The 24,902-nt window shown below is 26.6% G+C and overlaps 1 protein-coding gene and 1 long non-coding RNA gene across 10 annotated transcripts in view; both read right to left on the reverse strand.

Moving 5' to 3' along the window:
- Window positions 1–24,902, reverse strand: part of LOC107064664 (uncharacterized) — a 183,496-nt gene that overhangs the window by 131,267 nt on the left and 27,327 nt on the right. The window lies entirely within an intron of this gene.
- LOC107064666 (uncharacterized) overlaps window positions 1–24,902 on the reverse strand; it is a 38,842-nt gene that overhangs the window by 10,768 nt on the left and 3,172 nt on the right. For 2 of the 4 annotated variants that reach the window (XR_016176096.1, XR_016176095.1), the window contains 2 exons: window positions 21,604–22,043; window positions 20,129–20,229 (listed from right to left, as the gene is read on the reverse strand). This is a non-coding gene — a long non-coding RNA (uncharacterized LOC107064666). The other 2 variants (XR_016176097.1, XR_016176098.1) reach the window with 2 other exon arrangements.

A 24,902-nucleotide genomic window follows, 5' to 3' on the forward strand; every position in this document is an offset into this window, starting at 1 on the left:
CATATAATTAATTTATTAACTAAATGAAATTAATTAAAGATAGGGATTGTCGTTTGAAAAAAAAAAAACCATTAAAAAAAAAATTCTCGTATCTTTTGGATTGCTGAATATTTGTGTTTTACTATTTCTAGTTTGGTGAGTCACTTTCTTCAAATGCTGATATCAATTTTAAATTTAAATGACTAATTATATAAATACGTCGTGTTATTTAAAAATTAAAAAAAAAAAATAATAAAAATGAAATATATATATATATATACGATTAGATATATTTGTACAAAAAAAAAAATTATCAAACATCACGATGATGAATATTTATGACATCATCTTCTTCTACCGTCTGCATAAAAATGAATGAACAAAACGAAACGAAACGAAACGAAACGAAACGAACGAATCAATGAATGAACGAGAAAGTAAAAAAACGAAAAAAAAAATAAAAAAAAAAAAGAAATACAAAATTGATTACGTTCGTTTAAAAAATTCCGATACAAAATAACAAACAAAAATATACACACATATATACATAAAGATAAAAATAAAAAGATAAATTAAATGAAGAAAATCATCTACGAAGAAACGTATGAAAAAAAAAAAAAAAAAAAAAAAAAAAAAAAACTTACAAATCGATAACAAAATTAAATGAAACTGAATTTAAAAGAGAGAAAAAAGGAAAGAAAAAGAAAAAGAAAAAATAAATTCACACAGAATGAAAGAAACAGATGGGATGTTTAAAATATTACACACACACACACACACACACACATATATATATATAAACATACACGTATTTACTTACGTATGTACTACTTTATACACACGTATGTATAAAATACATAGAAAAATAATATCGATCTAACTTTACGTAATCGAATAGAAAAATAGTTGCTTGTTTAATCTCAAACGAAGTGTATACACACATATATATATATACACACTCATTCATAGATACATATATATATATATACATATAAATTCGAATGAAACATTAAAGAAACATACTTGAGTGTCGAACAAGTATACTTTTTCCTATTCGAGCATAGTTCGAACACGAGTTGTGTATTTGAATGCAAAATGGCATCATAATGCACGAGAAAGCGACGACAAGATCTCATATATATATATATGTGTGAATGCATTATATATATATGTGTATGAGTGTATGAGTGTATGCAGATCTCTATGCGATCTTAATGTCTCTTACGTAACTAACATCGCAGAAGAAAACACAATTCTTTATCGTAAATAACGATATTTCTTTTTTCACGTTTATTTGTAAAGTCTTATGATCTTAACTTATTTGAGAAGAAAAAGAAAAAAAAAATTTACGATGATAGTTGTACACACACACACAAAAAATAAGGTATGTCGTTAATCAAAGAAAAATAATGACGATGAATTATTTGTTTTTTTTTTTTTTTTTAAAAAGGAATATTTTCTTTTAACTTCTTATTTTTTTATGGTTATCTATTAATCTATCATTTATAGAAGAATTTTGGAATTACAAAATTTAAAAATTTATATTTTTTATATATTTTATTTTATATATTTTTTATATATTTTATTTTATATATTTAATACACACATCGTTGATTTTTATATATTTATTTGATGTATTTTATATTTTCTATATTTTCTATATTTTATTCTATATATATATATACAATATATATATATATATATATATATATATATATATATATATATATATATATATATTTTATATCTTAAATTTTTGTATATTTGTTTTATATTTTTTTTATATATATTTTTTATATTTATTTTATTTTATATATAATATTTTTGTAATTTTTAATTTGTAATTTTTAATAATTGATTTTTGTAAATTTATTTTATATTTTATTTTAAATATTTGATAGATTTATTTTATTGTATTATATATATATTTTCAATATTTAAATTTTAATATCAAACAAATAAAAACGAATTAATTTATTCCACCTTTTCCTCCCCTTATTTCCACCTATAAAAAATAAAAATCTACCTACACCAACATAATCCCTTCTATAAATCCTAATTGACATAATCAATAGCATTATAAATAATATACACCATGATATCATATAACCCTAAAAATAACTAAAATAATGTTGAAAAGTTTTCAGCCTAACACACACAAACACACACACACACACAACAAATATTTCATTCCTTTCAATCTTTTCATTTCAACCATGCATTCTATTGCAATACACATTGTATAAAATAATAAATAAGAAACACATATATAAATAAAGTGAGGTTTGGGGTTTACGGGAGGAAGGAAAGGGGGGGGGAAAGGAAGGGGGTTTGGATACCGTTGTTACGTAGGCACTACGTTCGACATTCGATTCCTATTGACTGCCATTATCCACATTCCTTTTGCATTACTCCCTCACACACATCTCACGTGTCAAGTCTAGTCTCGTCTCGTCTCGTATGAAACACGTATGCGTAAGAGACCGCCGATACTTCATTTCGCAATGACACGAATATCAAATCAAAACGTGATCGACGAACCAAATTTAACCCCTCCCTCTACCCTCCCCCCCCACCCACCCCAAAACCCCGTAACAACGCCCTTTCTCATTCTATTTCTCATTCTCTCATTTTTTGTTTCCTTTTTTCTTTTTTTTTTTTTTTTAAATCTTAGTTTTATAGTTATTTGGATACAATTATTTATTTCTTTGAAAATTACTTAGAAATATTACACATATAATTATATATAAATACATAAATATGGATTATATTTATATACTTATATGTTTACTTATATATATATATATATATATATATATATATATATATATATATATATATATATATATATATATATGTAATTAATATACAATATAATTAATAATAATATTATAGTATTATATAGTGTTATATATTATATTAATAATATTATATACAAATATAATAAATAATATATACTATATAATATAAACTATATAATAAATATATATAATATATAATATAAACTATATAATAAATATATATAATATATAATATAAACTATATAATAAATAATAGTATTATATATAAATATATTATATACAAATATAGTATTATAATATTATATATAATATTAATAATATTCTATACAAGTATAGTATTATAATATTACATATAATATTAATAATATTATATACAAATATAGTATTATAGTATTACATATAATATAATATATAATATATAGTATAAATATATATATATATATATATATATATGTGTACTTGTATAAAAACATTAAATTCGTACGATATTATAAACATGTGTGTTTGTAAGTAACAAACTTTGATAATCGCATTTTTATTTTTAAAATGAACAAAATAAAAGAAGAAAAACTGGGCCGAATAAAATTCCGTCAACTTTGTTACCCTAACCAATCATATTTTTTAGTTAGGTGAAAGGTTAAAAACGCTATCGAACGTACCCTGTTAAAGTTCCACTTTTTTTTACTTTTTTCTTTTTTCTTTTCTATTTTTCCCCCTGGCATTTTAAATGGATCGGCCTGTAAAGGGAGACTAGTCGCGACTCGTGTAGGGATAGGTAAGGTATGATGTAGTGTATGATGTAGGGTAGGGTAGGGTAGGATAGGGTAGGGTAGGGTAGGATAGGTACTTCAGTTTAACGCACAGACGAATAAAGTCGTGTATGTCGGTTAATGAGCATTTTCCGTTATGCGAACATTCCGGGACTTTTGCCTAAAGCTATATTTCATATTTTCTCTCTCTCTCTCTCTCTCTCTCTCTCTCTCTCACTCACTCTTGCAATTTTTTTATTCTTTTTTTCTTTCTATAACTTCCCTTCGTTAAACGATTCGTCGTTTTTACAATTCCTTAACATTCGAATAAATTTATAAATTTTTTTTTCCTCTTTTTTCATTTTCTTTTTCCCTCAACACACACACACACATACACATATCACAGTTTTCATACGAAACTTTTTTAACATATCGTTCTAATTTACAACAACAACAACAAAAAACAAAGAGAAAGAAATATAAATTATTTTTAACCATTTAGTTAGATTATACATTGTACTATATTAATAATAGATAAAATGAATGAAATGATTTCAAATTATCTTTCACTTCGTGAGATGATAAAATTTATAATTGAAGTTGTTTTTTTTTTTTTTTCAACCCAACAGAACATAAAGTCCAATTAAATGCCTTCCCTCCTACCCCTGACGTATCTTTTGCTTCTTATTATCTCATCTTTTAGTTCAACCATCTTTAAACGAAGAATTATAATCCTCGAACAATTTTCAAACGTTCAACTGTAATATATAATACACAAGAAAGCAGGCAAGTGGTTCTTATTTACATCGTGATAACCCGAAGGCAAGTTAAAAGAAGAAAGTATCCGACCGACACCGAGCTAAAACTTTCGGGTAAACTCGATACTATTCGTAAATGAAGAAGAAACCTAAGTGAAAGATAGAAAGAGAAAAAAAATGAAATAACGAGAAAGAGAAAGATAAGATAAATGTTGCTAAACTTTATTAGGTTTCAAGCCTGTGAGTCTGAACCAGGGGTTTGCGAACAGCTACAAACTAATTGTAAGATGTAAAAATGAAGTTAAATAAAATAATAATAAATAAATAAAAATAATAATAAATAAGAATGAAGAATAATTATGTGATCAATGAATAATGTTAAATATATTTTATAAAAGAGGGATGATTTTTTTTTGGAAGAATTACAATTTTCTTTTGCGAACAGCTACAAATTAAGAGATGTGAATGTCAAAATAAAGTAAAATAATAATAAAAAAAATAAATAATAAACAAATTGGAACACAGAATGGTTATGGGATCAGTGAACAACGTTAAAAGTATTTTATACTAGAGGGATGATTTTTTAATAATTTTTTTTTGTTTCAAACAAGTACAATTTTTATTTGTGAACTGTGAACCTAAAACCAGGGTTTGCGAGCAACTAAAAAAATAAAAGAGTTGGAAATGAAATAAAGTAAAATAATAAATAAATAAAAAAAATAATTAAAAAATAGGAATATAGAATGGTTATGGGATCAGTGAACAACGTTAAAAGTATTTTATACCAGAGGGATGATTTTTTAAATAATTTTTTTCTTTCAAACAACAACAATTTTTATTTGTGAACTGTGAACCTAAAACCAGGATTTGCGAGCAACTAAAAAAATAAAAGAGTTGGAAATGAAATAAAGTAAAATAATAAATAAAAATATAATAAATAAAAAAATACAAAAAATAAAAAATACAATATATAAAAAAAAAATAATAAAAATATTAAATAGAAACAAAGAACGATTATACGATCAGTGAACGAACAAAGTTAAAACAATTTTACAATTACATATATAAATTAATACATTAAAATTATTTTACCATTACATACAACAGAGGGATGTGATTTATTTTTTTAACAACTACAATGAATAACAATAAATATAAAATAAAGTAAAATAATAATAATAAATACAACAAAATAATAAATAAATAGAAACAAAGAACAATTATGCGAACAGTGAACAACACTAAAACCATTTTACAATTACATACATACATTAATACATTAAAATTATTTTACAATTACATAAAACAGAGGGATGTGATTTATTTTGTTAACAACTACAATGAATAACAATAAATATAAAATAAAGTAAAATAATAATAAATACCAAAAAAAAAAAATAAATAAATAAATAAATAGAAACAAAGAACGACTATACGATCAGTGAACAAACAACGTTTGAAACAATATTCTATGCAGAGGGATGATTTTTGTAACAATTTTTTTTTTTTTTTTTTTTTAAACAACTATAATTTTCTTTTACAAAATGAGAGAAAAATCGAGGTCATCAACGTTGGAAGAGGAGAAGAAGAAGAAGAAGAAGAAGAAGGGAAAACAAGTTCGTCTCATGACAGATTTTCTTTTTCTTTTTCTGGTTTCAACGCTAGGCTGGGCCCGTCGATGCGTTTCAAGGCCGGTCGTTCCAATTTTCTTTTTTCTTTTTTATTATTTTTCATTTTTAAAACTCTTTATTATTATTATTATTATTATTATTATTATTATTATTATTTTTTTATTTTATCTTTTCTCATTCTCACCCCCTATACTCTTCTCAAAGATTGAATGAGAGTGCATTGAATTCATTCTAATGTAAGAGAAAAGTAGAAGAGCAAAAATTTTATTTGAACTCGGTCACGTGTGAAAAAAAAGAAAAGAAAAAAGAAAAAATAAAAAAATAAAAAAAAATAAAAAGTGAACGAACATCGATCGATAATCTCCTACGTTCACGTCTATCTTTTTCCCCTTTTTATCTTTCATTACTTCTTCCCAACTCCCCCCCCCTCCCTCCTACTCTCCCCCTGATTCTTTCTATCATTCTCAAAAGATAGAAGATAAAAAAGAGATGTGGGGGTGGAGTATGGTGGGTGTGGTGGGTGGGGATATCAAATAGGGTGGTAAAAGTTAGGGAAAGGGAAATAGGAATTTGAACGAATCCGTCCTCTTATTATGCAAGGTGGGAACAAAAGGGGTGGTGCTTTTCGGGGGCACCGATTCGTTAGGACGACGAGATTATTATGATAGGCATTTTTTTTCTTTTTTTCTTTTTTTTTCGTTGAAAATACCAAAGCCTCGATAAAAAAAAAAAAAAAAATGGGAAAATGAAGAAATAAAAGAAGAAGTAGATATATAACCTGGTAGTGGTGGTGGTGGTGGTGGTGGTGGTGGTAGGATTCTTCTAAAAATAGGGGAAAGAAAAAAAACCAACCAACCCCCTGTGGCAAACTCCTCAAACCACCAACTGGCTGGCTGGCTGGTTGGTTGGTTGGTTGGGGTTGCTTCGGTTGATCCATGAAACGTGAAAATTGACGATATAGCCAACTTATGAATGCAAACGTGAAAGAGTTCCTATCTACCTATATCATTTTCAATCTATATATATATATATATATGTATATATGTGTATATATAATCTGTCTTTCTATATATATATATAATCCTTTTAGTTCGATATAGAAAATTTTGTTCAATGACGAATTCATTGAAAAAAAAAAAAAAAACCATTTGAAATTTTTAATTATGAAATGAAAAGTGTTACGTTGAGAAAGAAAAGGAAGGAAAGGGATGAATCTCTTTTTCTATTTTTTTCTTTCCTCCCTTTTTTGTTTCTATTTTTATTTTCTAATTTATCTTCTTTTTTTGTAATTTTATTTTTTATTTATTTTTATTTTCTTTTTTACGTTCGATAACATCCCTGAAATGATTTTATACATTTTTATCAACTTCAATCTTTTACTCTTATTGTTTATATACATAGGTAAGAGTGAAATAAAAAAATAATAAAAAGAATAAAAAAAAAAACTAAATAGCAACGAAAAATTAATGAATTACACTTAGGACGATAAGTGGGGGAAAAATAAAAAATATTTATTTATTTAAAAAAGAAAATAAAATAAAATCACTGAGAACACGCGATTCTAAATCCGACGAAATATGAGACGGTTTATTATGTAATTTATGTCAAACTAAATAAAAAAAAAATATTTAAAAAAACAAAATGAGTTTATGATACCTGTGAGGGCTTTAATTGAGGAACTGATCTTTTAATTACAAAAATAAAAAAATAAAAAAATAAAATTAGAAAAAAAAAACAACTCAGGAAAATATTCGTATAACAGTTTGATCGATGTAACTATGTTTAATTTTTTTGATTTAAGTATTTCGTTTTTAAACTATTTGGATACATTTAAACTGTTTAGAGTGTAGAGATAAGTGGTACAATCTAAAAGTTAGTTTGGAGTATGTATATGTGAGTGATAAATGCATATACATGCATATATATACAGATATGTATGAAGAGAAGAGAAAATGATTGAGTTAAATACTACCTCAGGGGATATTTGAGTTTCACTTTTACTTGAAACTATACTATAAAACATGCACACACATACACACACTATATACTAGGGGGCCCGCCACGCGTTACTGTGGCTCACAATCAGTCCGATACACACGTCTTTAAGTCAACGAATCTTTGTTAATAAACAAATAATTGGCAATAAAATAATATTGCGATTATAAATTGAGATATAAACTATCCTATCTTTCAAGTTGGATGAAACTGTACACAGTGTGTAAAATTTAATTAAAATCGGTTCAGTAGTTTAGGAGTCCATTGCGGACAAACAACGTGACACGTAATTTATATATATTAATATAAACTATCCTATCTTTCATGTTGGATGAAACTGCACACAATGTGCAAAATTTGATTAAAATCGGTTCAGTAGTTTAGGAATCCATTGCGGACAAACAACGTGACACGTAATTTTTATATATATACCGAGTGTCTTGAAATTTTGACACAAAGTTGCATTTGCATACAGATAGATTTTTATTACATTAATTTATTTATAAAATAATTAATTAATTTGAAAAAAAGAAAAAAACAGATACATGTAAGTAAGTTCAGTGCCATCTGTTGGTCATAGATTTCGGTGAATTCGCGAAACATTTGAACATAACTTAACTTTTATCTATACGACAACGACAACTTTGGACTCACACGAGCTCTATACATATATCTACATATACATTGATAGAAATATATAGTTCGAAGTAAAAAGAAAGTAAAAGAAAAAAAAGGTAAGATAGACAAAAACGGAAATTGTGGGAAATTTAAATTTCACAACCAACTTAACCCCTCTCTCTTCTTCCTACTGCAGACATTTATAGGTCAAGATTGTTTAACAAAGAGGGGTAAAATAGGATTCGTGACGTCGGTAACGACTTTTCTGACTGAATATAACCTTCTTTATTCGTTTTATTATAATACACCTTCTTATTCGATGACGTATATTCGCACGAATTCACGCAGTTTATTCGTTATCTGAAACGATAACGAAACAAATTGAAAAAGAAAAAGACAAGAAGTCAAAAGAAAAAATGAAAAGGTTTGAATAAATGTTGAAACGTTTATTTCGATTATATTGTTACTCATTTCAATTGAAATTGTTCGATGAAAGAATAAAATCAAACGTACTTTAATAAAACAACAAACCAACACAATAAACTTAAATTGATTCAAAATGTACTTCATAGGTATATCAAAAAATATTCGTAATTGTTCTCACTGTCAAGTGGTTTATTAATATTTATTAATATTAATTTCTCATACCCTTTCATTTTTATTTTCTTTAAATGAAAATGGAAATGAAAATACAAAAACAAAGAACTCAAAAAAAAAGCAAAAAAAAAAGCAGTGGACGGAAAAAAAACACGAGAAAACCACCGGTAAAAAAGAAAACAAAAAAAAAAACAAGACGTAAGTTTTACGAAGGGTGAAAACATTAAACTCGACAAGTGGTACGGGATTGTGGTATGCACTCAAATTCGAGCGAGCACCCTTTTCCTGTTCACCCCTTTTTTCTTACCCCCTTCTTATCGGAACAGAGGTGAAATGTCACGAGTTGCGTGGTAAGAGAATAGAAACCCAGAATAATAAAATGAAAAAAGAAAAAAGAAGTGAGAGTTTTAAAAAAAAAAAAATTTATGCAGCAGTGCAAGCAGGTGGCACAGGAGGGTTGGTAGGTAGCCAGATATTGAATAACACAAACCCTCTTTCTCTCTCTCTTTCTCTCTCGACACTGTTCAACACGTTCGTGTATGTAAATTTTAATACCATTAATATCCTCTTGACACCCCCTAAGCAAAGTAAAGCAAAGTAAAGCAAAGTAAAGTAAAGTAAAGTAAAGCAGTGCAAAGAGTTGAGTAAAATTGAGCAGAGCAAACTAACGAAGATCGAGCCAGTTCCATAAACGAAACGAGCTCGACATTAATTTTCTTGGATATACACACCACCTATCGAGCAGTGAGACCATGTATGCATATTTAAAAAAAAAAAAAAAAAAAAGGATGAAAAGGGTACGAACTGTGACGAGTAAACGCAACGATGGGGGTGGTACTGGGGGTTCGTTCAGTTCTGTGCTGTGCTGTTCTGTGCTGTGCTGTGCTGTGCTGGTTTCGCATGGTAGCTCGAAAGAGAAATGGGAATACAAGAAGTACCACTTGACGACCCACGCAACGCAACGAACTTATCAGTCTTTCTCTAACACATAAGTAAAAAAGTGCAACGTATTTCTGCATCCGACTCTCATTAATTGCAACGTAAATTCAGTTTTTTTGTTGTTTTTTTTTTTTTTTTTCTTATCATTTTAGATCTCTCGTGAAACACTGAAAGACATTAACGATGGAAAGGTGTCTTATTTCCGACTCGATTCGGTACACCTGTTTCATCTCATTGTGAGCAATTTAACTGACGTAATTAATCTTCGTTTTTCTAATTAATCTCTATAATAAATTATATATATATAGAAAGGGGGGTGAAGTTACAATACTATTTGTTGATAATATCACATTTTACAAAAAATAATTTTAATCTACTTTTGATAAGTTAAAATTCAAACACATAGCATCAATCGGTAATGCAGATTTTAAACTTATCCACAAATATATTTTTAAACGTCGACATAGAAGGTTTCATCCACAGTCGGTAATATCAAAATTCGTGTACTTGATACTGTAGACATTTACTTTATCAACACATGGATGATATCGATAAACACGAAATCTTCTTTTACCGATGTACAATGTTAGAATAATTATATATTTAAAAATATGCAATATAGTCGACGATAAAAAATATAAATTGCTATAAAACGAATTAAAATTGAAGATTACATTAATATGATAAAAACGCGTATGAAATAAATAACAAAAAGAAAAAAAAAGAAATAAATTTCATAGAAAATCGTAAAACCGTGTTAATTTAGACTCGTTGAAGTATTAAGTAACCGCCTTAATTACAAGCCGTATAATTTATTCTTAACGAAGGCACCTAAGGAAGAGAAGAAAAAAAAGAAGAAATTAAAAAATAGAATAAAGATAGAACCAACACGAGACAACGAATGACTACTACTACTACTACTCTTATATTCTATTCGTTGAAGTAAGTGGGCATCTTCTGTCTGGCGCCTACCTCTGCTTCTTTTAGGTTAGGACAAAAAAATACAAATAAAAAGAAAAAAGAAGAAAAAAAACATATAGAACATAAAGAACATAAAGATAAGTATAAGAAGAAATATACAGCGAGGTAAACACCACCCCGAAAAAAACCACCCCTTATCTCTATATATCTGCTTATATTTCCTTGTTCTATCTTTTCCAACCCCCGCCATATTTTTCTTTTTTTCTATCTTTTACAAACTACTTTTCTTTCCATCATTCTTTTACACAGTTATCATTATCGTTGTCACATAATTTTACTACTACTATGTCAGTGTATTTTACAAAATAATTTATGTGACACGATGAGGTCAACATCTTGTTCATCGAGTAGCAAAGGTACGCTAGAAAAACAACAAAAAATGGTTGACTTGGTTCAACTTGACTTGACTTGACTTGACTTGGCTTGACTTGACTTGGCTTGGTTCAACTCAGTTTTTGCTTGTTTTTCAGTATTCTCGACTTAAAAGAAGAAGAAGAAGAAGAAGAAGAAGAAGAAGAAGAAGAAGAAGAAGAAGAGGAAGAAGAGGAAGAAGAAGAAGAAGAAGAAAGAGGACGAAATAAATTGGAAGAAGGGTCATTTGATTCTTTCAACAGGGAACTACTACAACTAACCACCACCATCAGCACCCTGTGGGCGCTGCTGCCACGAAGATCTGGGCACGCGCTGGTGAATATCCAGAGAGAAAAACCGGTTTACGAATGACCGCTTACAAAATCGTTTTTACCACGCCATGGGTAGACCTTAACGATCGATTTTACTCGAGTTATTATCCTTCATCATTATTGATATTATTATTGTTATTGTTATTGTTAGTGTTGGTTGTTATTGTTGTTTTTATTATAAACAAAAATTTTAAGCAAATGTCAAACTTATATGAAAATGACGAGGAATATATATATATATATATATATCTATTGTAAATAGTATAATAATATTAATAATAATAATACTATAAATAATACAAAAGAAATTCTAAATTATGCAAAATAATATTTAAAGATAATTAAATAATATTTAAAATAAAAAGAATTTTTATTTTGTATTATTTATATTTTTTTTAAGGGTTTATTTATCTTTGTCCGATATAAACCTAAATATTTAAAATGTTGTATTTTGTTATTGTTATTGTTTTTATTTCAAAAAAAAAAATTTAAATAAATGCCAAACTAACATGAAAACATTTACTAATATTTCTATCTAACATAAATAGTATAATAATAATAAAATAAATAATACAAAAATATATATATATATATATATAAATTCTAAATAATCTAAAATAATACAAGATAAATTCTAAATAATATAAATTTTAAATAATCTAAAATAATATTAAAAATAAATTCTAAATAATCTAAAATATAATACAGAATAAATTCTAAATAATACAAAATATTATTTAAAACAAATAAAATTCTTATTTTATATTAATTAATAATTCTTATAATAAATTATAAATTTATAAATTCTTATTTACAATTCTTTATATAATTCTTATTTTTAAAATAAATACAAATTCTTATTTTGTATTATTTATATTTCCTTAAAGGTTCATTCATCTTCTTTCGATATATATATAAACCCAAATATTAAATATTAAAGATGTAAAAAAAAGTTCCAGAAATTCTTACGAATGTATCCCTCCTCTCTATATATCCCTAATAAAATTCTAACCTTATTTATGAGAATTTTATGAGAATTTTATGAGAAAGGTACTCGAAAATAAAGTTAGACTACTCGAAAAAAGGGCCACAAATCAATGAATGAAGTATTCATTTTTTAAGAATCATCTTATCAATTATTAATTTCTCTTCTATATTTATTTTTTTTCAAAAGTTCAAAAGTTAAATATCATCTTCAATAAATTCTTCTTCTAACAACCATAAATAACATAAATATTTACACATGTGCATATGTGCATGTGTGTGTGTGTGTATTTCTGATTTATATTTCTCAACCTATACATGCAATACAAACACCCAAAATGTACATGTGCATATCTCCATGTGTGTATTCCTGATTTTTAATGTGCATGTAAAAATTCCTAATTTAAATGTGCATGTGTGTATTCCTGATTTAAAAATCCCACCCTGTGGGATACAAACATCCAAAATCATCTGAAATAATGGGGGTGACATGGGTTTTTCTCTGACAATCAGACACACAAAACAAATTTGAAAATAAAAAAAAAAAAAAAAAAATACAAAAAGAAAACACCTCTCGAATTAGTAATTAGTATCTTGATTTCTATTTTTATCTTTCATCTAATCGAGATTCCCTTTTTCCTCACACCTTTACTTCATTTCACCACCCTACTCCACCCCCCCCCTCTTCTCCCCACTTTGCACACTAGAGAAACATCTACACACCTTTTTTTTTCCTATTCTTTCTTCACCCACTTATCCCAGTTAATTTTAATTGGCTGAATATGAAAGAAGAATAAAAAGAACGTGAAGAGTGTACAATCAGAAAGAGAAAGAGAAAGAGAACGAAAAAAAAAAAAATAGAAAAAAAAAATTACGACAGATTTTTGAGAAATAGATGCGTGAGAATGCGTGCGCAATAACACGTTGAACGTCACGAGAATTCTTACGAAAATTCTCGTCAGGCCACGGGTGTATTACTTTGTATTGAAAACAAATCTTAGATTGGAAACTATGAAACGAGTATTGAGGAATCAATTTGGGTGACACATATGAGTCCAATTTGTTGACTTTATTTATTGCACGCAAATGTTTTAACACAGGTGTATAACTAGTTCCTAGTTTAGACCCAAATGTTCGACTAGTTGTGTGTGGATCAGATTCCACAGTCGTCCTTAATTCCTCGTTATCAATATGGGCCGGTGGTTTTCCTCAAGGATCATCGACGATACTCAAATTTCCAGAACGAAATTTTTCGAACCAATAATATCGAGCATTTTTTTTCATTGGTGGATCAATCTCCGAATGTCTGATTAATATTTCTTGAAACTTGAACTGTAGTATGATTTAAACTTTGCTTATCACCCTTCCTGGAGTAACACGCTTACCACACCGGGGTCCAAAGGACCCGGACGAGAAAACTCGTTATAGAAAAGAAACTATTGCATGGATTTACTTCAACATTTTTTTGAGACTTCTTTAATAATTACTTAAAAAGATTATATAGATTTTATAGCTTTAAATTAAATTTAAATATGTTTAAAAAATTATCATAGTTGAGTACAATTGAGAAAAATGATTCAAGTTGCAAATAAAGGTCTGAGTCCTTTGGACCAAGTGTGACAAGCAAAGGTTAATTTAAACTCGTAAAAAAGAAGAGTAGATGTAAATCACGTTTTGTTTCCATCATCAAGGCCCATTTCATAGTTTCCAACCTAATAGTTGAACGTGTCAGTCACTTGTGACAGACGTGGTGCTCAACGTGTTAAGGTTTCTTTTCTATGTACCTAAACACACCACTACCACTACTACCACCACACAAACAACAACGATCGATAAGAAGTTTTCGTATAAAACCATGCAAATATAAACTTCGTACTTAAATATGGTTTTCATAGTAGTTTATACTCGATTAAAACACGCTGACCAATCGATAAGGAATATTACAGTCAACGTTGTATAATTAATAATTCCTTTGTGTACATTTACCGAGTGAAACTCGTCATCTGTTAACTTGGGCGAAATTACGGTGGACAAGGAGTCTGACTCGTCATCCGAATTTAAGAAGCTTATAATATAAATATCTTAATATATATAAATTACGCGTGTCACGTTGTTTGTCAGCAATGGACTCCTAAAATACTGAACCGATTTTAATCAAATTTTGCACATTATGTGCAGTTTCATACAACTTAAAAGATAGGATAGTTTATATTAATATATATAAATTACGTGTCACGTTGTTTGTCCGCAATGGACTCCTAAACTACTGAACCGATTTTAATCAAATTTTGCACATTACATGCAGTTTCATACAACTTGAAAGATAGGATAGTTTATATCTCAATTCAGATATATCATATCTCAAATCAAAACAGATCGCCACACTTAACTGATTAAATCCGTTTTATATGCATAAAAATCTTGAAATAATTCAATACTCCAGAGATTAACCTAATGGTCGTTACCATTACTCACCATGACCATAACTAACACCATTACAATCACCGAATTGGGTGGCAATGATGTTTAAAATAATAAAACAACAAAATTTGACGTCACTAATGTAAAAAATAAAATAAACTAACCATGAAAATAATCAAAATGTAAAAGAAGACACGATGAAGTAAGACGATGAAGACAAAAAATAAAAAAATAAAAAAAAGAAAATAAAAAGAAGGAAAAGAAAGAAAAAGAAAAAAAACTGTACTTTCTCGCAAATGAAGATGATGCTTTGAAAGAAAAGTACGGTGGTGGTTGTGTGTGGTACATATTTTTTTAACGAGAAAAAGGCACGACACATTCCACTTGGCGGATCTTTTTTTCTTCTTCTCTCTCTCTCTCTCTCTCTCTCTCTTCTCGCATGAAAAAAGAAGAAAAGAAAGGAAAGGAAAGAGAAAGAAAAGAAAAGGGAGGAGAGAGGTAGTCGGCGGTAGTAGTGGATGAACAGGTGAAAGGGTTGGAAGAACACGTGAGACGAGATGCGGGTTCAAAATTTTTCAGATTGACTTCCGGAATAAAAAGAAATAAAAAAAAGATTATGAAATAAAAAATAATAATAATAATAATAAAACCTTCTCAATGGTTAATATGTAAAAGTGATATATATATATATATATATATATATATATATATATATATGTGCCCATAATTATGAAAGTGGCCCAAGTAAAAATTAAAAAAAAAAAAAGAGTTTATTAGTTATTACGCATTACATTATTTTAAACTAAATAAATTCAATGCAATTTGAAAACGATATTGTCAAAAATAAATCGTTACATATTGTTTGTTTTTTTTTTCTTCAATATTACATAGAATTCATATCAATGTTTAAATAGAAATCTTTAACACGTTCACGCCGGCGCGTACCACCGGTGGCCCGCACTAGACTGTCTTATCAGTCGGCGCGTACCATTAGTGGCCCGCGCTAGACTGTCCCATCGGACGGCGCGTACCACCGGTGGTCCACTTTGGTGCAGATTTAAACAAGCAAAAATCACGCGCCGCCAGATGAAGCGCATCTTAGATTCGAGTGCCGCCCCACAGCGCAGACACTGAAAATCGACGCCGGAGTCAACGTGTTAAATATGTAGAAACAAGAGATACATGACTTAGAGACCACTTTTATAATTATGGGCACATATATACATATATAATATATATATATATATATATATATATATATATATATATATATATATATATATATGTATAAACTGTAGTAGTTGGAAGAATAAAGAATATAGAAGAATAAGAAATCTTTTTTTTTTGTTATTTTCTCTAGTTTTCCCTTTTTTTCTTGGAAATTAATATGAAATGAGAATATTATTCGTGCTAACGTAAATCGACTTTTTCTAACATAGTAAACGAAAGGAGCTTTCTTAAGCACCCATAAAAGCGTGCGACGACGACACTGTCTTCTAACATTATATTTGCGTTGGCATAATAAATATGTCGTTGCATGAGAGCTTCCTGTTTAAATAAAGAAAAATATTCCTATGTACGAAAACATACTATATATATATATCTGGAATAAAAGATAGTTAATAAGTGAGATAAAAAAAGAGATGTTACTTTAAAATAATTTTTGAAATAAAAAAAAAATAAAAAATAAATAAATAAAACATAATTATGTTAATGAGAGTGATTCAATAATTTGTTAACAAATGAAATAAAAACAGGATTAACGGAGTAACGTTAAATAATTTTTGAAATAAAAAAAATTAAAAATAAATAAATAAAATCAATTATATGTTAATGAGGGTGATTTAATTAATTGTTAATAAATGAGAGAAGGAAAGAGATGTTATTTTAAAATGATTAAAATGAATTTATCGAAAAAGAATCAAAATATGATTAATAAACGATTAAAAATGCATGAGAATAAAACGATGAAAAAAAAAAAATACATGAGAATAAAACAATTAAATAATAATAAAATTAATATTAATATTGAATTAACGCGTTGATTACACGCCATGTCAGTCATCGGTGACTGACAATAAACTTTCCATTTTGGCCATGTCAGTCACTTGTGACTGACACTGTTTACATTTTTCAATACAAAGTAAGACCTGTGGCCTGACGAGCGAGGACTTCCTTAAAAATCGTCATGGCGTTCAACGTGTTAATGATTAAAATGAATGATCACATTGCAATAATAATTCGCAATTTCTTTTCGTTAAAAAAAAAATAAAAAAAAAAATAAATAAGTACTCACAACGATAAGATGAATCTCTCTTTTGTTAAAAATAAAAGAGAGAGAAGAAAAAAAAAGAGAGAAAAAAGTATGATAGTGTTTCTAAGTACGAAAATTCTCACCTATATACATATAACAACAACACATTCATACAACACTACTACAGTGTACGTATATTCAATGAGACTTGCTTTTATGCAGGAAAGAAAAAAAAACAAAGAAGTTTACATCACTATTGCACTCTAACTCTTTCTCGGTTAACTATTTTCCACCCTGTAGACACAAACGACCAACTCCTCATTTTCTATTATTATCATTATCATAATTACGATCCGTATTTTCTCGTTATTGCGGTTTTAAAATGATCATCTACAAACACAAACAAACAAACAAACAAATAAACAACGTACGACGATTGAATTATTCCAATATAACAGAATTCTTTTTTGGTTTATTCTTCCGGACATAAATAATACCACTATTATTATTATTATTATTATTATTATTATTATTTATTATTATTATTCTAACAGGAATATGAAACATTAAAGATAAAAGAAAGAAATAAAAAAAAATAAAAATAGAAATAATTGGATAATCTTCGAGTTCACTTAATGGATGGAATGAACAGTGGGGGTCAGGTGAGTTGAGATGAGGTGAGGTGAGGTGAGGTGAGGTAAGGGGGTTAGGAAGAAAGGTAAAGAAATTTGATTGTATTACTTCTTATCAATCTAAATCAGTAAACGACCGCATTTATAGAAGAAAAAGGAAACCAAATAATAATAATAATAATAATAATAATAATGATAATAATAATAATATGAAAGAAAGAGAGAAATAGAGAAAGTTTAGCAGTGAAGTTGTTATACCCCGATAAGACCCTTTTTCATCTTGCAAGGAATATAGTTAACGAAAGGAGGACACACGAATAGAATCGATCGATCTTCAAACTATATATATATATATATATATATATATAGGTATCTATCTCTTATCGTTACTAGCATCCAAATTCTACGATGTACCAATGAGATAACACGCCCTTTTCCTCCTCTCTCTATCTCTCTCTCTCTCTCTCTCTCTCTCTTTCTCTCTCTATCTATCTATCTATCTATCTGATACGTGTGCTTTCGATATCGAAGTAATGACGTATAACAAAAACGAATGTTATCATGAAAATTGATAACAAGTGGATACGTTATATTATGTTTTATTAATTATTAATTAATTAGTAACAATTTAATGATCGATTTAAATAATTATTTTATTGAAATGATTCTATCAGAATTTTGTTGAATTTGTTTTAGTTGAAATCTATGTTCAGGTGGTTTTTGTCCTAATTATGTTTTTTTTTTTGGGGGGGGGGGGGTTTAAAGTAGAAAAATAAATGTAAATAAATAATCAAAATTAAAAGTAACCGTAGTATTTTGGAAAGTATTAATTTATCCTTTCAATCATTATCAATATATTATTTCAATTAGTATTAATAATATAATAATAATAATAATGATGATGATAATGATGATGATGATGATGATGTGGATCAATTATCGAATTATTAAAAATTCATAAATTCAAGCAAATTCTGCAAATATATTAATTATTAGTAATAATGTTATAATAAATTAAATTATAATAATATATATTTAATAATATTATATTATTAATTAGATTATAATAATATTATAAAATTAAAATAAAATTCAATAAAAATGATATATATATAAAAATAATGTAATTTGAATTAAAAAAAACACACACACACACAAATTATAATAATATGTATATAATAATATTATATTATTAATTAAATTATAATAATAATATAAAATTCAAAATATATATATATATATATATATATATATATATATATATATATATATAAATCAATAAAAATTGTATATATTAAAATAATTTAATTTGTAAAAAAAAAAAAACACACACACGCACAGAAAAAAATTATAATAATTTTATAAAATTAAAATAAAAATCAATAAAAATTGTATATACCAAAATCATGCAATTTGAAAAAAAAAAGATAATAAAATATTTCTTTTAAAATTAACAAGAAAAAAAAAGATAATATTCACGATGCGCAAAATAACGTTACCCAACGACCAACGACCAACGGATAAATCCGTGATACAAAATATAATCCGTGTTCGTGAGACGAATAAACGTTCATGAATACTCTCTCTACTACTACCTTTTTAATAAAACATATACATAAAACCCAGAACTCTCGATCAGCCGAACACTGTCGATCGATTACGTTAACTGTCATTAGAACCACGTGGTTTCCGGTATGAAAAACGGTTCGCATTGATTACAATATGATAGTGTCGGTAAGTGTATTCCAAACGTTACAGGGTGCGGTCAAGCTCTGTTACGTTGATTAACTTCATTGACCTCAAAATTGGAATCGAGTTACGATAAACAGACAGGTATTATGTATATGTATATGTATATGTATATGTATGTGTATGTATATGTATGTATAATCCGTACTGACCTATTTCATTCGTAATCATTTAAATGAAGTGAATTCTACGTTACGTAATGATGCATTACATCTTCTACCGTAACCAATAATTTGTCTTCATCATCATCACCATCATCTTCATCATCACCATCATCATCATCATCATCATCATCATAATCATCTTCTTATTTGGTATTCATTTTCTTCTTTATGTGGATTAGAAGAATCAACTCACCGGATTATATGTGTCAACGTGTAACGAAATATCCCTATTATCTTGTTAATAACTTTTTCATCATCTCAACACCACCTTTGGATTTTTTCTTTTATACTCACCTGTAACAAAATACAAAAATATTGTTATCAAAAAAACGTACAATGTGAACACAATTATCATCATCATTATCATCATCATTTGAATAAATCATATAGAAAAAAAAAATGATTAATTGTAATAGAACAGAAGACAATTGATACAGGGATGATGATGATGATGATGTTGATGATTATTATAACAAGAAGGTATTTGTAATGATTAGATTATAAAATAATTCTATTGATCTTGAACTTAGGACCACATTTTTAATAAAATTCTAATCGATAGAAATTATTAATCGCGTCATTGAACTAAACACGTCTATACCTTACATAGAGATAATTAGACTATGAGGGATTGGATTACATACGGTCACATGGTAAATGCAAGATCAATCGACCGAAAAAATTGACACCATCATCATATCATTATCGATTTAAAAGAAAAAAAAAAAAACGAATAATGATAAGAACAACGTCATATTTTATATATATGTACATATTTGTCTATATCGTCAGGCGTATCTTATTTCTTATCCACCTGTAAATACAATTCTCAATGTTTGTTAAATAAGAAAATAGATTGAGGGGGAGAAGGGAAAGAAGAAGGAGGGTTAAAAGAAAGGAAATAAAATGAAAGGAAGGAAACCTTTCGAGAGAAAGGTTTGTTTATATCGTTGAAGAAATGATAAACTTTGTCAGGTAGAAATAAAATCAAAAAATTCTATTGAAATTTCGTCTGGTAATTGTAGATATTTTTTTTTCTGGATTATAAATATATTATATCAAATAATTATATTAATAATTATTTAATATAATTAAGTTGCTATGTATAATTTAATTTTATATAATATATATATATATAATTTAGTTATTATATAAAATAATTTAATATAATATAATTTATATATTATAATATTTTATAATTTAATATTAAATAATAATATAATATGAATATTTTTATATTAATTTATAAAACATTATATAAATAATATTTATATTAATTTATATTATATACAAATGAAAATAATTTAGTTGCTATATAATATAATTTAATATAATATAATTTATATATTATAATATAATATAATTTAATATTAAATAATTATATAATATAAATATTTATATAAATAATATTTATAAATAATTAAAAATATAATAGAAAAAATAAAACACACACACACACACAATTAAATAACATTCGTCTAAAATAGTTGACGAATACGAAGAAAAAGAAGAAGTATAAACCTCTCGATTATAAATTTCCATTAAATAAATAATACCATTAAAAAAATATAAAATAAAATGACCCACTAATTTCATAATATTCATCTAACATAGTTGACCAATACGAACAAGAAGAACAAGAACAAGTAGAAGAAACACAAAACTCACATAGCCAGACGTTGCCACGGGGTGCCGTTTGAAAAAGGTTGAAACGTAGATTAAAATCAAGACCAGCCAAATCTTGACGTAACCGACTGCTATCCATAATAAGAGCCCTTTCTGGTAGCAAAAAAAGATGATCGCTTCCTTCAAGTGGGCCCAAACTACTAGATGGGTGTTGTACCCCACCAAGTGAACCACCACCTCCAGAACGAGCCGTTGTCAACATTTTGCCAATTCGTTTGTTGTTGTTGTTTTTACTTTTTCTAATACTACTACTATTGCTTCTTGTATCACCGACAATGTCGACCTCGACCTCGACCTCCTCACTTTTAAACTCACTATTACCGTCCCTCGTACTACTGCTAGCATTCCCCCCTCCACATCCTCGGCCAATGATCGCTCGAGACCCGACACCCTGCCGATCGACGATTTCAAACACTTGTCACCTTCAATGATTATCGATTTTATAATTTACTATTATTATTATTATTATTATTATTATTATTATTATTAGATTGATTTTTTTTTTAATATTAAATTTATTTATTTATTTGTTGATTTGATTATTGTTTGTTCATTTGATTAATTTGTTCATTTATTTGTTTATTTTTTTTTTATCTTTTACGAGCACATTCAATGCACCTCATCAAACACCTCGAGTATTTTTATTTGCTTATGATGTGTGTTCTGTTAATAATATTAATAATAATAATAATTATTATTATTATATTAACGTTTTTGAATCATATGTTTTAAATAAACTATGACGATGTATTATATGTACTGTTGAATGAAATTTAAATCGAGACATGAATTAATTTATATTTTTGTTTCTTTTTCCGTATTCAGTTACATTCGTGCTGTAAATTGGCAAATTAAAAAAAAATGATCCGATAAAAGTTGCTACTATCTTTTTTTTTTTTTTTTACTATTACAAGGTTAAAAAAAAAAAGAAAAATATGGTAATGAATCTGTCTCGCTTGATATGAGAGAAAGTGAGATAGAAAAGAAAAAAGAAAAAAAAATAAAATAAAATAAAAATGAAATGAGAATATTTGTCGAGTGTCGTGTAAAATAGGTGAAATTAGAATTGCAAGTAAATAAGATTTAATTCGTCGTAGTAGTAGTAGTAGTAGTAGTAGTAGTAGTAATGATGTGAAGGAAGAATTTAAGTTAATTAACCTCTTGAGTGCTATGGACGCATATATGAGTTTGGTAAAAATTACAACGCAACTGTGTTTGTTAATAATAATGTAAAATAATGTAATAGTTGTATTAATCAATTGAATTATATTTAGAAAGAAAAACTTCAATTATTGAATATAATTTATTATTAGAATCTGGTTAATAATTTATAAATTATTTTGTTCATTCCAGAAAAAATATTATAGGTAAAAGTATTACAATTATTATTATTATATTAGATATATTTAATTATTATTATATATTATTATAACGTATATATATATTATAATATACATATGTATTATATTATAATTATTAATATTATATTATAATACTAAATTATAATATTTAATTAATTAAATAAATAAATAAATATATATATATATATATATATATATATATATATTATTTTATTAAAAATAAATATATATTATAATATAATATAATAATATATAAATATAATATAAATATATATATAAAAATAATAAAATAAAAAATATATATATATATATTTTTTTAAATAAATATTATAATTTAATATTATAATATAATATTAATAAAAAATAAATATTATAATATTATTAATAATAATTATACGATAATTTATTATTAGAATCTGGTTAATAATAAACTTATTTTGTCCCAACAAAAATATTTTAGATAAAAGTATATTCAGCACTCAAAAGGTTAATCTTTCTATACCACTGACCAAAAAAAAAAAAAAAAAAAAAAAAATAAAAAGGTAAAAAGATAAAAAGAAAGAAAGATGGTGGTACAGGGTGTCTCTCTAGAGAGAATCGTCAATTTTTCTGTCGACCTACTATCGAAAAAGTTTTAAATCAATGTCACGTATTAAATTTGATAATTGAAGTAGATTTCTTCACTCAAAAAAGTATAAAAAAAAAAAAAAAAAAGAAAAATAAAGAACAGGTGAAGCGTGAACGTATCTCTCAAGGTGTATTAATGTTAGTTGGATGCAAAACCGTTGATTATTTCATTTTTTTTTCCACCCTCGTTAATTGAAAGCTCAGTGAGATAGAAAGTGAGTACCTATTTTTTTTTCTTTCTTCTTATCCTGCCTCTTCGTTTAAAATAGATGTTTTTTTTTTTTACAACCTCATCGAGTATAGACGAATGTTCCAGAGAAGTCGAAGATAAGAAAGAAAGAAAGAAAGAAAGAAAGAAAGAAAAAGCCAAGTGGAAAAATCGAAGTGAACCAAGAAGAAGAAGAAGAAGAAGAAGAAGAGACGTAAGGGGGTTGAAAGAGAAGAGGGTGTTGAAACGAGATGGGGTTTGTTCGACACATGCGTATTTCGTACGACGCCAAAAAGCAAAACTCATCTAGATTCTCGTGTCCTTGTCTGGTCTCTACATTTATTATTTGATAACGTGTATATATATATGTACCTAAAAATATTTCCAATTGGATAAATGTAAAAAGGATTTTTAATATTTGTCTAACAAAGAAAAAGAATAAAAAGCAAATACCTAACAAAAAGTATTAACTACGTAATACTTCTAAATAACAAAGTATTACTACTTAATACTATATATATATATATATATATATTATATTTATAATTATAGTATTACAAAAAACAAATACAAATAAATATAAAATATAAATTATGGTATTATAAAAAAAACAAATAAAAAAAATATAAAATATAATTATCGTATTACACACAAAAATAAATAAAAAAAATATAAAATATATAATTATGGTATTACACACAAAAATAAATAAAAATAAATATAAAAATGTAATTAATAAAATAGAATAAAATAATAAATTGATACAATAAAAGAAATAGTAAAAAAATAAAAAATAGAAATAAAAAGAATATTCGAAAGTAAAAAAATATAATTAAAAAAGTACGAAATTTCGTTATCGTCAAAGTTTATGTTAAACAAGGAAATTAATGTTAATAAAAATTTACCTATACACAAAATATCTATATAAACGTTAAATATAATATATATATACTTCGTTTTTTAAATCAGTTTTTTATAAAAAAAAATTCTTGATCTAAATTCGTAAATTTATTGGCACACGTTATTGCCAACTAACGGACAATCGTATATCAAGGAAATGAATTGAAGAAAGTCTAGAAAGCAAA

This window comes from Polistes dominula, unplaced genomic scaffold (assembly GCF_049000335.1).
Source record: "Polistes dominula isolate Pdom_NZ unplaced genomic scaffold, Pdom_raw_medaka contig_31, whole genome shotgun sequence".
In the NCBI taxonomy this organism is placed as follows: Eukaryota; Metazoa; Arthropoda; class Insecta; order Hymenoptera; family Vespidae; genus Polistes; species Polistes dominula.